The 11,985-nt window shown below is 39.2% G+C and overlaps 1 protein-coding gene across 1 annotated transcript in view; it reads left to right on the top strand.

Moving 5' to 3' along the window:
- POU4F2 (POU class 4 homeobox 2) overlaps nt 1-11,694 on the top strand; it is a 47,457-nt gene extending 35,763 nt beyond the window's left edge. Inside the window, exon 3 of the transcript XR_012711760.1 lies at nt 11,500-11,694. The gene's annotated coding sequence lies outside the window, so the exon portion shown is untranslated. The remainder of the gene's footprint in view (nt 1-11,499) is intronic.
- The last annotated feature ends 291 nt before the right edge of the window (nt 11,695-11,985 follow it).

Below are 11,985 nucleotides of genomic sequence, written 5' to 3' on the forward strand. Positions count from 1 at the left end.
ATTTAATCACAGCAACAAAATACATATCAGAAATTGAAAGTTAGAAACTCCTCCATTTCATTAGAAAATATGAACGCATTCAGAAATTGTGATGTGTATACTGCTCATGCCATAGGCAGTAAGGCAACCCTATACCATACGAGACGCAGGCTTTTGAATTGTGCGCTCCTAATGGGCTGGCTAGCCTTTCTCCATTTGAATCCGCAAGACACGGCATCCATGGTTTCCATAAACAATTTAAAATTTTGATTCATCTGACTACAAAACAATTTTCTGTTTTGCCTCAGTCCATGTTGAATGAACTTTGGCTCAGAGAAACCTTTCTGGATTGTGTTGATATAGTGGAGCTTCCTCTTTGCATAAAACAGTTGGAACTTGCATATGTGGATTGCACATTGAACTGTGTTCATAGGCAAGGATTTTAGAAGTACTGTATTCCCGAGTCCATGATTTCATGACTGATTCACACTTGATTTTAACCCTGTGCCACCTGAGGGCCCATATGGACCTTTTGGCCATGTCCCACCTACATATGAATTTCTTCAGATTATCTGAATCTTTTGATGATATTAGATAATGTAGATGGTGGAATATTAAAACAATTTGCAGTTTTATGTTGAGGAATATTTTTCTAAAATTGTTCCACAAAATTTAGATGCAATTTTTCAGAGATTGGTGAACCTCCGACCTTCTTTATGAGAGACTCTGCCCCTCCAACAATCTTTTTTAATATGCAGTCATGTGACTTAGTAGAAAATTGACCCTCCAGCTGTTTTTCTTTACTACTGTTTATTTTTCCAGCCTTTTGTTAACCCTGTCACAACTTTTTTGAGATGTTACTGCCAAAAATTGGTATTTTTTTCAAATGAATTGGAAAAATGTATAACTTTCACAAAGTCCCAACATTGAGGCTTATACATATTGCTTCTACAAATTCCCTGTGGGTTAAAAAAAAAAAAGAAAATAAAAAGATGATTCTCTCCTATACCTCACCACATCAATTTTTGAATTTTTTTTTTTGCAAAATTGCTTAATTTTTTTCTTTTTGTATTGAAATGGGACAATTAAAAAGGAAGGATAGATATGATTGTAAGCTTACTTTCTTTAACCCTTCCCCGTAATTTTTCATATTTTTGATTTTCTTTCCCCCACTTTCCAAAAGCCATAACTTTTTTTTATTTTTATGTTCACATAGCAGTATTAGGGGTTTGTCGTTGACAAATTGCATCTATAATGGTACCATATTTCATATTATGTACTGCGAAAATGGCTAAAAAATTCAGAATGGAAGACAATTTATAAAAAAATGCGCCACTTCCTTTAATGGGTTTGTTTTTATGACATTCACTGTACAGCTAAAATGACATGTTATTTATATTCATAGGGATGGCATGATCACAATGATTCCACATTAATATAGTTTTTGTAATTTTTAAATACTTTTACAAAAATTTGGAAAAATTCTAAAAAGTATTTTTTTCTGTATAAAGAGCTGTGTAAGGCAATTTTTGCACCACAACAAAGTCCAAGTTATAGTCGAATCCAAAAAGTCAAAGCCAATTCCAAATCAGAAGCCAAGGTGGTAAACCAAGGGAAATAGCCAGAAGTCAAACTTAGGAGATGGATGGAAACAAGTCTTTCTCTCAGCAGTAAGAGCCCAACTGCACTAGACAATAACAGGTAAAAACACTGAAATTCATCAGGGGTTAAATACACCACCTATACTTAATTGAATGATGAGGCAGATCTCCCATTGGGTCTTTGCCCTAAAGAGGCAGAGTTATTTGTTTGGTGGTCAAGGAAACTTTAAGGGCTAGTTCACACGGGGTTCCGTGTGAACACATTCCTTCGCGGCTGCTAGCGGTCTACATAGACCTCTATTGTGAGGGGGCGAATTTTGAAGCAGTTTCCGCGCCAAAATCCGACCCCTCTTTACCCTGTGTGAACTAGCCCTAAGACGGCGACTGCAAACAGGCTCTAGAATGCTAAGATTCTTTACGGTCTATGTCTGTCTTTATTCTCTTGCTCTCTCTCTGTGCAATGTACATGTTAATAAGAATCCTCCAAAAAATTAGAAAGGTTCTTATCCTCTTTGATCAATGGTTTTGCATTAAAAGTCAAGTAATATTTAAAAAAGTCAAATAGTGTTAAGAAACATTTTAAAAATTCTGTAAAATAAATTACAGATAATTGCTATACAATTGATTTCTGGAAAACTACAACTTGTCCTACACAATACAAGGTCTCAAAAAGTTACACTGATGAACCAATAAAAAAGTTATGACCGCTGTAATACAGAAGGGAAAACATTTTTATTCTAAAAGGTTCTAAAAGCTAAAATTAGGTCAGTAAGAGGATAAAAGATACCTGGATTCTAATATTCCCTTGATGTATTAATTATAAATTGACAAAAAATTCTACTATTTTAATTAGTCTGTTTAGGGTTCATATAAAAAATGATCCAATATTACATACATACATATAGTTACATAGTAGATGAGGTCGGATAAAGACATTAGTCCATCAATATTACCTATTTGTGAATGGCAAAAGTATGTGATCCATGGACAAAACATTGTTCCAATAGCCTTCCGGCTTGTCCGGGTGATCTTTAGCAAATTGCATAATGGCTTTGAAGCACAGCAGTTTTCTCCTTGCAATTTGGTAAGCACACCATTGTTGCTAATGCTTTCCTGATAGTGGCTACCGTAAATATGAATATAAATGGTAGCAAATTTGAGAAAGGTCTTTAGTCACAGACATTTCCTTGGGTTTGTTTGTGACCTCATGGACTATTATACGCCATGCTCTTGGAGTGATCTTTCTTGGCTGACCTCCATTTGTACACAGTGCTCCATATTTACTAAAAGTTGGTGGATGACAAATCTGGCATATCTTTAGACTGTTATGCTATGTTTATACCACCGTTTATTTGCCCAACTTTGAGCCAGAATTGTTTTATACTATTTTGACACATTTTTGGCACACGGTGGCACATTTAACCCATGTCCCCTTTTTCTGAGAATCCACACCAATATGTCTAGCATGTTGTAAAATGTTAGCCCAAACTAGATGTGCCAAGATGCACCAAAGCGGTGCCATATTGTACCAAAGATATAACACACTGTCTAGTCACTGCAATAGTTCAAATTCTTTTGAGATGGCTGTAATCTTTCCCAGGCTGATGAGCATCAACAACTCTTCTTTTGAGGCCCTCAGAAATCTCCTTTTTTTGTGGCATGATACACCTCCACAATCGTCTGATCATAAAGATCTGAAGATCACACATTGATTGATCCCTGTTCTTTAAATAAAACCAGTGACAGAGAGGACAAACATTGAAACACCACTTTACAAATGGTAACTTAGATTTTTTGGTGACTATTATATGACTGTTAGCTGTCTATATAATATCACTATACCCTAGCCAACAGAGGTATAGCTAGCGGAGGGGGGGGGGGGAGGGGGTGGCTACCCCAGGCCCAGTGAATTTGTGGGGCCCACCCTGGGGCCGCTATTAATGCTTTACTTTTAACTAGATCAGTGTCTGCGGACACCGATCTAGCTAAAATACATCCAAAAAGGTAACGGTCTTGTAAACTGCAATTGACTTTAGGCAGTTTACAAGACACTGAGAGCTGGCGGTGCGATGACGTCAGTGTCATACCCTCCTGCGTGAAGACATTGGTGTCCTATTTGTTTACCCTGCACACAGAGCGTGAGTCATGAAGAGAAGACAATGGAGGCTCCAGTAATCAGGATCCAGGTAGGTTAGTAGGTTAGTATAACTTTTTTTTTTAGCACAGTTGTGGGTTTTTTAATAGTATAAGGGGATGGTTAGGAGAGGGAATTGCAAGGGAATATTCATTAGGCGCCTTAGGACGATAGGGGGGTAATTTATATAAGGGCTATTAGGGGGCATTATGTATACAAGGGGGAGGTTATTCATATAACGGGTCATTAGGGCTGCAGTATTTATGTCAGAGGGAATCAGGGGCATAATATAAGGGGGCAATTCATTTAATTAAAGTGGCACTTGGGCTTTATTGAGGATAAGACCCCACTTAGCCGGCTGCAGAAAAAAAGCGCTTCAGGAAAAACCGTATCAGTAACATATCATGTTTTTCCTGTAGCGCTTTTCACAGGAGTTCTGCATAAGTTTCCTCCGCTGACTTTCTGCTTCCATTATACCTATAGGGAATCCACCAGAATTTTCAAAACGGTTTTGAAATCGCAGCATGTCCACTGCAGAAATTTTTTCTCAATGTATGGATGGGAGTTGCTAGAATCTTTTGCAGGAACTGTAAAACGCTGCATTTTTTTTTATTTACGCCACGTGCAGCCCGGACTTAAGTAGTTTTCTACCTCATTTTTATTAATGATCTATTCTCAGAATAGATCATCATTAAGAGATCAGTGCCCCCCCTCTGATCAGTTGTATGAAGGGGTCATGGCGCCTCTTTATATCACATGCTGTCTGTTTATAGTGACCGTGTGATGTAATTATAGTCTTGTCACATAGACGTGTATAGAACGAGGCTGTAGTTACATTATATGCCCACTAGAAGATGAATGATACTATATAAACAGAGAATCGGTCACAGGTATCATAGTTCATTCAAACAGCTGATCCTGGGGGGCTTGGATATTGGAACCCGACTAATTTTTTTTTTTACCTTTTAATTAGGAATCATCAGGAGCATTATTAATAAGGGGCATTATTTAAAGGGGATGCACATGGAAAGTATTAATTTAAAGATACAATTGGGGTATTGTTCACTGGGGAGGGATGTCTGTGCTGCAAACTTTACAGAGATTGAAAGAAGTGGTCATGGCGGTCCAGATGGAAGCGATGGGAAATGGGACTGATTAGTTAGAGACGTCACTGGTAAGTTACTAAATGTTACTGCCCTGTATTTACCTAAATCATCTGCAGAGCCTGTGTACAGCTGCTCTCTACCATAGTGATAATATCAGTATATGTAAGATGGGAGCCCACTTGTAAATGTTCGTCCCCTCCTGTGCTCAACCCCTAGCTATGCCTCTGCTACCCAAGATAGGTTTGTCTGGTTATCATTTGGTGTTATACTTATTTTGCTGACTGTACTGTTAATGTGCTATATGGCTATTTAATAATGCTATGTGTTGCTTTTTTTCCATGCAGGTGCAAGGTGTAAGATGGGACTGTAGTCAGGGGGGTTGTTTTTGGATTGGGAATAACTTTTAAATTTGGCACAATTCCTTTAAGTGGTTAAAAATGGTTATAGGCAGCTCAGACATTAATAGATATTTCTGATTATTCCTTTTGTCTTCTTAAGTTATCAGGAAGCATATATCATTTATTTTATCACACATCTAAATGATAGTAAACAATAATATTTCTATAGGGGTTTATAGAAACATGGCGATTATACGTCTTATGTATGGCTTTGCTTTGATTAACATCAGCTTCATAGACATAACATTTAGCATTTAGTTATCTAAGATACATCGCTTGTCTACCTTTTCTAATGCTGTCACGTAATCTTTCTTCTTTTTTGTTGTGCTTACTCTTTAGCTCCTGACATGACTGTATGTAATTGCTATAGTTATTGCTCATATTACTGGTATACTAAATTGGCATTTTATTGTGACCAAAAGTCGCCAATATATGACAGTATCATTTGAACACTATACCTTGGATTGCTATGGCGTTATTAAGTTAGCACTATATTGGGTTACTATTAGAGATGAGCGACTAGTGTTCGATCGAGTAGGTGTTCGATCGAATACTACGGTATTCGAAATACTCGTACTCGATCGAACACTACTAGCTGTTCGAAGTTTAAGGTTCGATGCAGAACCAGCGTTGATTGGCAGAATGCTATACATTGCCAATCAACGCTGGTTCTTTTCTTACCTTTCTGAAGTCTTTTCCGCACTGTGTCCCCGCGTCTTCTTCCGGGTGAAATTCACTCTGCCTAGGCATCTGGCTTAGGCAGAGCCGACTGCCGGATGCCTAGGCAGAGTGAATTCCACCTGGAAGAGGATGCGGGGACCCTGCGCCGGGAGAAGACTTCAAGCAGAATCCAGCCCGACCGTCACTCGTGGACTTGGTAAGTATGATTTTTTCGAATGTTGCCTACCCCTGAAACGAGCATTTCCCCCCATAGACTATAATGGGGTTCGAAATCCGTTCGAACAGTCGAACAGTTTGCGGCTGTTCGAATCAGATTTCGAACCTCGGACACTTTAGTGTTCGCTCATCTCTAGTTACTATAGCTCTTGCAGTATTTAGTATTCTTATGTGGTATTAGTTTAGTATGAGTATCTATGGTGATTTTGTATGTTCATTGTTTAACAATATTATGTCAACCATGTATGATGCTCTTATGCCATTAGCCATGTGGTCATTATATGGAAGATTTATGTCTGCACTTTATGACAATATTATGTCAACTCCGTGTAACAGTAACATGTAGGCACACCTATGAGCACTTTGTGGTGTTATTATATGGGCATCAAATAATGATTTATGTAAGCACTATATTGTACTGTTATTTTATACTGTATTATGGAGGTTTTATTTTAAAACTGTGATGAACAAAATAGTCTGGTTACCATGGGGAAGCATTTTACTACATATTTTGTGTCAAGTGTTACCACCCTTGGTGTCTCTGTTTAGATGATCATTAATGTCTAAATATCTTGTGCAATTCATCTAAAAATATAAGAATATCTACTAAACATCTTAGTAATTTATTTATAGAATTTATATACAGTACTAAACAACGGTGATATTTAGGTATGAAGTTAATGAAGATAAACCACAAAGATGCAAAATTTACTGACAATGAAGCCAAAGTTAGTGAAAGATAAATCTGTCCATTAAAAAATTAATTATTATGGGGCCTGAACTGTTAGAAAAATATTAATATATTTAATATTAATTAATTATATATGCAAGTATGTTGATATCGTCAGTCTTCCACATTATTATGGACATATACACTTACTAATTTTAGAAGTTAAGTGCTTTGTCTATTTGTCCACTAGTGAGATATCCCTTCTAGGACCCTCTATAATATAATAACCCATCACAGTAGTCAACAATAAACTATCACCACTGTATTTACTATAAATAATGGAGGGAATACCTGTCTACTAATATCATTAGGAATCCTCCCATTCTTTGTTTTTAAGTGCACAACCAGCAACACATGGAATATTGCAGTTGCACCTGTATGACACAAAAGTAGATTGTGACTTCATAAATACATTAACAACTTCTAACCTTGCAGCTATGGCATTGTGACAATACTCTGGTACACATTTACTGATAATTTTATATAATTTTTTTCTGGTATATATTGGGCCATGCAAGTTGCAAATGATGATTAGAGATGAGCAAACAGTAAAATATTCGATATTCGGTATTCGTTTCGAATAGTCGCTCAATATTCGACTATTTGAACGAATATCGAACTCTATTATAGTCTATGGGGGAAAAATGCTTCGTTTCAGGGGAACCCACCATTCGACTCAGGAGGGTCAACAAAACCACTATGACACCTCAGGAAATGATGTCAACACCTCTGCAATGCAACTGGGACAGCAGGGGAAGCATGCCTGGGGGCTTCGAACAAGCCCAAGTCACAGTTTTACCCCACCATCACAGCCTATCAATTACATACTTTCTACACTCAAAAAAACCTCTATCAAAGTGGGAAAATACCTGGAAACCTTCTTTCTTCCCCAATTGCATGGACAGAGACCAAAATTTAAGCTAAAGAAACATTAACAAGCACCCCTTTAAATCACATTGCCCATGACAACCACAGATGGAATAGGCAATGGGAAATCCAACAGTACCTACCCTTAACTGTCATTGTGGATGTGCGTGTGTGTGATGTGGTAAGACCTTCCAAAATTCACTTTTCTGGCCCTTAATGTGAGCTCTTCCAAATTAAGTTAGAGGCCCTTAAGCTGAGCTACCAGCAGAGATTGAGGCCCTTTAGGTGACGTCAGCCTCTTACCAGCAGAGTTTTAGGCCATTTAACTTAGTTCAGCCTTGTACCAGCAGAGTTTTTTGCCCATTGGGTGAATTGAGCCTTGCACCAGCAGAGTGTTAGCCCCTTTAAAATTGTTAGCTCCTAAAACGGTGGTTCCAGAACTATCACTCTCATTGTGTAGGAATGATGCAGTGGATTGGACTGAGGACCCAGACATTGACCTTGATTTTGATTGGGAAATTGATAACATTTTGGCATCAAGTCCTGTGGGTAACTTTTATTTAGAGGACCGCAAAGGTGGAGAATTGGCTGCAACCACTACTACCGGTGATGGTCCTTTAATATCGGACTCTACATTACCTCTACAGGGTTCTGATCAGGTGTTAATAGTCCAAACAACATGCTCCAGTACTATAGATGTAGATCAGAAACCACTTTCCCTTCCGACACCAGATTTAACCAAGCTTCACCATCATCATCCTGCTGAGATGGAGCCACCAAAGGAAACCTTGCCTTCAAAGGCATGTCCTGGACCTGCGACTGAGCCAAATCTAAACACAGAGTCCTTTGGAACTGAACAAAAATTCACCAGCAGTGTTTTTGGCCCTTAGAGTGAGTTGAGCCTTGCACCAGCACGTGTCCCGTAACATCAGGCGGGCCCTAAGTTCTGCGCTTTGCACAAAGTTCCACTTGACCTGGGCCCAGGCATGTTTGTGTATGTGATAATGGCCGGAACCTGGTAGCAAATCTGGAGCTTGCCAGACTCAAACACAGTCCACACATGGCCCACGTTTTCAACTTGTTGATGCAAAGGTTCTTTGAAACCTACACCATTGTGCCTGATATGCTGGTCAAAGTGCGGCCATTTTCATAAGTGAAAAGTAGCCTCTGCTAGGCTTAAAACATTCAGAGTACACTCCTGTCATCTTTGCACCGTTGGCTGGTGGAAGAAGACAAGGAGGATGAAGTGGCATTTCTGAATTGCTGTGTATCACACTTAGCTTTTGGGGGGTAGACCCCTAAAAATTGAATTGAGCTTATATAGCGTGACTGAATTGCTGTGTATCACACTTAGCTTCAGGGGGTACAGCATTAAAAACAGGTTTGACCATACATGGCCTGACTGAATGAATGGCTGTCTCCCACTTAGCATTGGAGGGTAGACTCTTAAAAATTGGATTCAGCGTGCATAGCCTGACTGAATTTCTGTGTCTCCCAGGTGGGTTTTGGGGTTGCACACCATGAAAAACTGGATTGAGCGTACATAGCCTGAATGAATTTCTGTGTCTCCAACCTAGGTTTTGGGGGTGCACACCCTGGATATCTGGATTGAGCGTACATAGCCGGACCTAATTGCTCTGTATCCCTATTTTGGGGGGGACAATGCCTGAAAAGCTGGGTCGAGCATATATAGCTGGACTGAATTTTTCTGTATTTCCTGTTTTGGGGTTACACAATGCCTGAAAAGCACAGAATTTTTCTGTATCCCTGTTTTGGGGTTACACACTGCCTGCAAAGCTGGATTGAGCGTATATAGCTGGACTGAATTGTTCTGTATCCCTGTTTTGGGGTTACACACCGCCTGCAAAGTTGGGTTGAGCGTATATCGCTGGACTGAATTGCTCCGTATCCCTGATTTGGGGGGAAACCCCTTGAAAGCTCGACTCCTCTCCCTACAGTGTATAGCTCTGAAAAGAGCTGTTGTTGTTCTTCCTTTTTTTCCTGCCTACTAGAAGCTATCTAGCCCTCAGCAGATCTCTCTCTCCCTATCTCTCACCGCAAATGACACGAAGATGGCGCTGGCTATTCTTATAAAAGGGACGTCACATGTTTTCGGCAGCCAATGGGTTTTTCTACTTTTTTCAATGCCTTCGTTGCCGTAGTTCCTGTACTACCTCCCCTGCACAGTTATTGGTGCACCAGGGAAGGTGGGAGGGGATACAAATTTTTACTGCCTATGCCGCGAGTTATTCGATTGGAAACAAATACCTCGAACGGCCTGACATTCGATCGAATACCTATTTGATGGAACGGTGTTCGCTCATCTCTAATGATGATGTGCAATAAATTTGAACAAAAATGTGTGATTTTTCCTGTTTCTTGATAAAATGGAAGAGTGTCAAAAAAATGCATTAGGTAGTACGCCTAAAAATGGGATAGGTTTTGGTAAAACGTATGCCTGTACATTGCAGATGTCGAGGGTATTATACTCTGTTTACAAGACAGTAAATAACGGCTATTCACATATCTATTTAGTTGGTGGACTGTGTCTTATTTCTGGCCATTTTTCAAAGATCACGTATAGACTTCAGTATAAAGATTTTGTGAAAAAAATGATGCAAATTGTTGTGAAAATTGGATCATTTCATTCATTTTCATGCCTGATTTCAATCACGATTGTGTTAATAAGCCCTTTTGGATTCCAAAAATATTTAGAGTTTTCCTCCTTTAGACTAGCGCCCTACGGGATGGAAACACCATGATTTGCCCACAGTGGAAACTGCAAGGGAAAAATTGCAACATTTTACAGTAAAGGCAAAGTGGATGGGATTCTAGTGAATCTCATGCCCACTTTGCGATAAAAACTGTGAGACGGACATGCTGTGATTTCCAAAACCGGCACAGTTTTGGAAATCACAGCATATCAATTTTATCTACGGAAATGCCGGTGGTTTCCCCATAGGTATAATTGTAACAGAAAGTCCATGGAGGAAAACTCTGCGAACTTTCTATCTAAAGCGTTGCAGGAAGAACCGTGATGTTTGTTGTTGTTGATTTCGCTGCAGTTTTAGCTCAAAAAACAAAATCTGCAACAAAAAAACCTGCGTTTCTGCAATGTGGGGCTTTAGCCTAAGGCTCCATTCCCACGGAGTAACGTGCTGCTCATTTAGAGACGTAAATACCTGTCAGAGCAAGGCGCTTCAAAACAGATCCCATAGATTTCAATGGGTGCCGGCTTACGCACACTACCCATTGAAATCAATGGGTTATAAAGCCTCCCATTGATTTCAATGTGTAGCGCGCGTAAGTCGGCACCCATTAAAATCAAATGGGATCTGTTTTGAAGTGCCTCACTCTGACACGTTTACGTGTCTAAATGAGCGGCGTGTTACTCCGTGGGAATGGAGACTTAAATCCATTCTGTGTAACCAACTCCTTTATTATCCTCAGTTATGTCAATCATAGTAAATGTATAGCTTTACAGGTTAATCTGTTTCATGGGCAGGGCAGTCCATAAACAGAACTATAGCTGGCAGTAAAGTTCACATCTGCAGGTATCAGGCAATGCCACGACATATTTGGTCATAGCAGCTGTTCATTATTGCGGGTACTCACGTACTCATACTGTGTATTCATTATTCCTAGCAGAATATACAAGTGAACTGACATAATTCCTAGAATATGAAACTATGTGGACTAAACTCAATTCCATTCCCACACATCTCCCTATTCTTTTTCTAGTATGAAATAAGGAAATGATTTATAATATTTTCTCTCCCATATACAGGAAATGAAGTGTCCCGGATCAGATGGAGCACTGTGCAGCTGTATTGTGAAACCGCTGGCTGAAGGACGGCCAAATGACTGCTTGGCAGATATTTCATATGAAGCCTCACGTAACATAGGGACATGGCGTTCTAATACAATTCTGGCTCTGCTCTCCATTCTGCAATGGTTATCAATCCTTGTTTTTGTCAGAAACGTACAATGAATAATACCCCCTCGTATGGAGAACATGCTCTCCAAAGGACTCTTTTTGCCAAAATGGCTTTCCTATTAGCCGCCTATGGGAACATCTTTTGAAAATGCAGCATAATAATTCTTCAACATATTATTTACACTCATGCAAGCTAAGCATGGAGAGAGCTGTTTTATGCCATGGTAATACAAATGGCTTCATAAAGATGATGGAAACCATCTATCCTGTGCAAGTCACAGATTTTAATGCATGACATGTAGAGGATACAAGGTAATGTGTAATATTATATATGAA

This window comes from Leptodactylus fuscus, chromosome 1, assembly GCF_031893055.1.
Source record: "Leptodactylus fuscus isolate aLepFus1 chromosome 1, aLepFus1.hap2, whole genome shotgun sequence".
Lineage (NCBI taxonomy): Eukaryota > Metazoa > Chordata > Amphibia > Anura > Leptodactylidae > Leptodactylus > Leptodactylus fuscus.